Source organism: Trachypithecus francoisi, unplaced genomic scaffold (assembly GCF_009764315.1).
Source record: "Trachypithecus francoisi isolate TF-2019V2 unplaced genomic scaffold, Tfra_2.0 Lachesis_group13, whole genome shotgun sequence".
Taxonomy (NCBI): domain Eukaryota; kingdom Metazoa; phylum Chordata; class Mammalia; order Primates; family Cercopithecidae; genus Trachypithecus; species Trachypithecus francoisi.
This window is the reverse complement of record NW_022681458.1, coordinates 72821933-72827549: the sequence shown is the minus strand read 5'-3', so window position 1 is coordinate 72827549 and position 5617 is coordinate 72821933.

Here is a 5617-nt window from a genome sequence, read left to right as displayed (position 1 = left end):
GGAGGCAGTAAAAAGATCTGTGGTTTCCACAAGTCTAGGGGCAGAAGGCACGGATGAATAGGTGGGGCACAGGGGATATTTTAAGACAGTGAAACTATTCTGTACAATGCAGTGATGGTGGACACATGTCATGTCATTATGCATTTGTCAAAATCGATAGACTGTAAGAGAGAAAAATGTGAAGCCTAATGCAAACTATGGATCTTGGTTAATAACTTATCTATATTAGTTCATAAACTATATAAAATGTACCCCACATTACAAGATGCAAGATGCTAAGCATAGAGGAGAAAATGGGGTAGAAGAGGGGATACGTGGGACTCTGTACTTTCTACTCAATTTTTATGTAAACCTAACACTTACCTTTAAAAAAAGTTATTTATTTATTTATTTAGAGTCAGAATCTTGCCCTTTCGCCCAGGCTGGAGTGCAGTGACATGATCTCGGCTCTCTGCAACCTCTGTCTCCCAGGTTCAAATGATTGCCTCAGCCTCCCAAGTAGCTGGAATTACAGGCATGCACCACCATGTCTGACTAAATTTTTTTTATTATTTTTAGTAGAGACGGGGGTTTGCCATGTTGGCCGGGCTGGTCTTGAACTCCTGACCTCAAATGATCCACCCACCTTGGCCTCCCAAAGTGCTGGAATTACAGGCGTGAGCCACCTTACCCATAAAGTATATTAATTTTTTTAAGTATGTGAAAGTCAGTTATATGCATATTGATGAGTAATAGGTTGTCACTGTCTTCCCCTAGTCATTACAAAAGTTCTACTGTGATGCCAGTATATTAACATTGCTGCACAGTAAATTATCACAATCTTAGAAGTTTAAAATACACAAACGTATCACCTCACAGTTTTTGTGGGTCAGGAGTACAGACTGGGTCTCTGCTCAAGGTCTCACCCAAAGTCAAGATTCAGCCAAGAATGTGATCTCATTAAACCCATTCAGGTTGCTGGCAGAATTCAGTTGCTTGTGGGTAAATGACTGGAGTTTCCATTTTCTTGCAGTCTCTCAGCTCCTAGAGGCCACTCTCAGTTCCTAGCCATATGACTCTCTCATAACATGGCTTCTACTTCATCAAAGCCAGCAGGAGACTCTCTTTTAAAGGCTCACCTGATAAGCTCCGGCCAGCAAGGATAATCTTTCTTTTGACTACTTTAAAGGACATTAATCACATCTGCAAAACTACTTCACCTGTCACAAAACATAACCTAATCAGAGGACTGACATCCTATCATATTCACAGATTCTTCTGCACTCAAGAAAAGGGGATTATATAAGGCATGTACACCAGGAAATCAAGAATCTTAGGGGCTATTTAGAATTCTGCCTACCACAGTAGGCCCTTTGGCCTCCAACAATTTGTATTCCTTCCAAAGGGGAAAAAACTTCCTCCTTCCTGAGGTTTCCCCCATCTTCTTACAGCATCAGCTCAAAATCCAAACGCTCATCATCTGAATTATCTATATCTCGTGAAGATGAGGCTGGGTGTGATCCATTAAGCTCAGTTCTTCAAAGTACAATTCCTTTCTGTGGACCTGTGAAACTAGAGACAAGTCTGCTCCCAACACTCCATCACACAATGGTGGGACTGACATAGAATAACAGTTACAGACATATCAATACAAAAATGGGGAAAGGGAATAAGGAAATGGAAGGTAAAAATGAGTCACTGGTGTACAACAATTCCATCATTTATCTGGACAAATGTTGGATTTTTATTAAGTTTTAAGATCTGGGAATAATCTTCCTTGACTTTCAACCTACGCTTTGGGCTCTTGGTTCCATTGTGAGTCATTCTCACTTTTTCATGGAAGGTAGCACATGTGTGATTAAGCTTATCACCCTGCTTCCTACCAATAGGATTTTGCTAGCTCTAAAAGCTCCTGCTTGCTCACAAGTTCCAAAGCCAATTCTATGATTTGTCCTCCCCAAAGACAGGGTCTCTCTCTGTCACCCAGGCTGGATTGTGGTGGTGAAATCAATAGCTGACTGCAGCCTCAAAGTCCTGTGCTCAAGTGATCCTCCTGACTCAGCCTCCCAAGTACCTGGGACTACAGGTGCACACCAACGCAACTGGCCCACATTTGTATTAGTGTTTTATTGCTCCAAATAACCACAAATTTAGCAGCTTAAAACAAAACAGTTATTATCTTATCATTTCTGTAGGCCAGAAGTCCAGGGGCAGCTTACCTGGGTTCTCTGCTTCAGGGTCTCACCAGGCTGCAATTCAGATATTTCCTAAGGCTACATATAGCCTCATCAGAAGCTCAACCTGGGAAAGATCCACTTCCAAGTTCATTCAGATTGTTGGCAAATTTCAGTTCTTTGGACCTATAGGACGAAGGACAAATGTCTCTGGTATTAATTCATATCATAGCAGCTGGCTTTTTTTTTTTTTTTTTTTTTTTTTTGAGACGGAGTTTCACTCTTGTCACCCAGGCTGGAGTGAAATGGTGCAATCTCCACTCACTGCAACCTTCACCTCCTGTGTTAAAGCAATTATCCTGTCTCAGCCTCCTGAGTAGCTGGGATTACAGGCGCCTGCCACCACACCTGGCTAATTTTTATATTTTTAGAGGAGACAGGGTTTCACCATGTTGGCCAGGCTGATCTCGAACTCCTCACCTCAGGTGATCCACCTGACTTGCCCTCCCAAAGTGCTGGGATTACAGGCATGACCCACTGCACCCAGCCTAGCAGCTGGCTTTTTCAAGGCAAGTGGGAAGGTCTTTCTCACTCCAGTTCGCTGAGAGCAAGTCTTTTATAACATAATAGTCATGGGAATGACATCTCATCACCTTTGCTATAGTCTATTGACTAGAAGCAAATTCACAGGTTCCAACCACACTCATGGGGAGCAGATTATACAAGGACATGATTCATTGGAGTCCACCTTAATATGTGTACACTCATTTTCCTTTGTCTCCATTACCCTCTTCAATCTGAGAAAAACACCTCATGGCCTTTCACATTAGTATCCCTAGTATTTGGCATATAGCCTGACATACAGGAGCTCTAAATAATAATTCAAAGCTGCAGTTATCAAAGTTTTGGTTTGGGGACCCCAGTATCCTCTTAAAAACATTATTGAGGACCTAAAAGAACTTTTGTGTACATAGATTATATCTATTAATACTGAGGGTTTTAAAACTTATTCATTCAAAAGTAACAATAACTCATTATGTGTTAACAGATATAGCATTTTTAAAAATAATTATATTTCCCAGAAAATTTGTGAGAACATTGCTTTACATTTTTGCAATTTTTTTAATGCCTGGCTTAGTAAAAGGCAGCGGGATTCTCATATCTGCTTCCACATTCAATCATCATACCTGGGTATGGTGTCTCATGCCTATAATCCCAGTGCTTTGGGAGGCTAAAGCAGGAGGATCACTTGAGGCTACGAGTTCGAGACCAACCAGGGAAACACAGAGAGACCCTGTCTCTACAAATAAAATGAAATAAAAAATTATCCAGGACTATGCCTGTAGTCCCAGCTACCCAGGAGGCTGAGGTGGGAGTATCACTGAAGCCCAGGAGCTTGAGATTACAGTGGGCTATGATCACGCTACTGTACTCCAGCCTGGGTGACAGAATGAGCCCCTTTAAGACAACAACAACAACAAATCTCATATAGCCTCTGGAAAACTCTACTATACGCGAATGAGAGTTAAAAAGGCAAATAATGTCTTCACATTATTATGAATATAGTTTGACTTTGTGGGCCCCTGTAGGGATCCAGATCAGTCTTTGTGAACCACTAATTTAAATACTTGTCATGCATTGAGAAAAGGGACTTTGATTCATTCAAGAAGTATTTACTGGGTCCTACTGTGTGCTGGGCATTGTTGAAAGCAGTCAACTAGATAGGTGTCTGTCCTCAGGTTGTTCACAGCAGGTGGTGTAGAAGGATCAGGGACAGCTGGAGTTGACATTTGAGCTGAGATTTTATTTGATTTGACTTTTTTTTGGAGCCAGAGTTTCGCTCTTGTTGCCCAGGCTGGAGTGCAGTGGTGTGATCTCGGCTCACTGCAACCTCCACCTCCCGGGTTCAAGTGATTCTCCTGCCTCAGGCTCCTGAGTAGCTGGGATTACAGACGTCTGCCACTACGCCCAGTTAATTTTTTGTATTTTTAGTAGAGATGGGGTTTCACCATGTTGGCCAGGCTGGTCTCGAAGTCCTGACTTCAGGTGATCCACCCACCTCTGCTTCCCAAAGTGCTGGGATTACAGGTGTGAGCCACAGCGCCCAGCCCAAGCAGAGATTTAAGAGACAAAGGGCAGGCCTATGCAGAGGTCTGGGGAAACAGTGTTCCAGGCAAAGAAAGGGGGCCCTCCAAAGTCTCTGAGCCCTGTCTGGCAAGAAAGCAGCCAGAAGTGAGGGTGGTTTGAGGTTGCAGAAGTGGGTAGGGCCACATTGAGCGAGGCCCAGGGAAGGAATGTGAAGTTTTAACTCTAAATTTCTTTTTTTCCCTCTTTCTAAAACCATCCCAATAAACTTTATAAAAGTAATCAGGGAAGAAAGTGTGGGGGAGGGGACAAAAATAAACCAAACGTGCTGCCAATTGGGCATTACTCATGAGGTCAGCTTCCTCTCTGACCTCCTTGCCCACAGTTGTTTGGTGCCTATTGTCCTAAAATCATGCAGACCCTGTCACAAGATTATAGTTCTCTTCCATTGCTCTATAGAGAACTTGAACATTATGAAATACTAAGTTTTCCCTTTGAGATAGTCTTTCAGATCCTGCATACCAATGAAACTACTGCCTCAGCTAGCCTGAAGGATCCCACTGATGCCAGCTGGTCTGAGGAATCCCATAAGAAACTGATTCAGCAAAGAATGCAGTTTCCCTATCCTCATGATTTCATCTCCCTTACTCCGACCAATCAGCGACCCCAATTTTCCAGCCCCTCGCCCTCTGTGATCCTCTTAAAAACCTCAGCCCAGAACTCTTGGGAAGATGGATCTGAGGATCTCTTCCCACCTCTTTGCTAGGTGCCCCGCAATCGTTAAACCCGTTCCCTGCTGCAAACTCTGCTGTCTTCGTGTAATGGGTTTGTTACTGCACAGCAGGCATACGAACCTGTTGATCCTGTATCTCCATCACTAGGATGGAGGGCAGAGGCACGATCAGAGCTCCCAGCAGCCTCCACCTCTTGGCCTCAAGAGATCCTCCTGCCTCAGCCTCCTGAATAGTTGAGACTACAGGCGTGCACCACCACCCCTGGCTAATTTTGGGTTTGTTTGTTTGTTTGTTTGTGTTCGTTGAGATGAAGTTTCGCTATGTTACTCAGGCTGGTCTCGAATTCCTAGTCTCAAGTGATCCTCCAGCCTCGGCCTCCGAAAGTGCGCGAACTATAGGCAGAAGCCACCATGCCCGGCTAAAAACTGAAATCTCTTGACGGCGAAGAGAAATAAGAAGAGGGGTATAATGACTAAAGGATGTCTGTTTGGAGGCAAGGAAGGTCGCCCAGAGGTCAGGCACGCTCCTCTCGGCGGACACAGCTGGGCTTCTCAGAGCCTCCTAAACCCTGCCTCGCATCTCAAATCGGCTTAAGTATGCGAAAGAGTTGGGCGACGCGTGCGCACTCTCGGGGAGGCTTGAGTC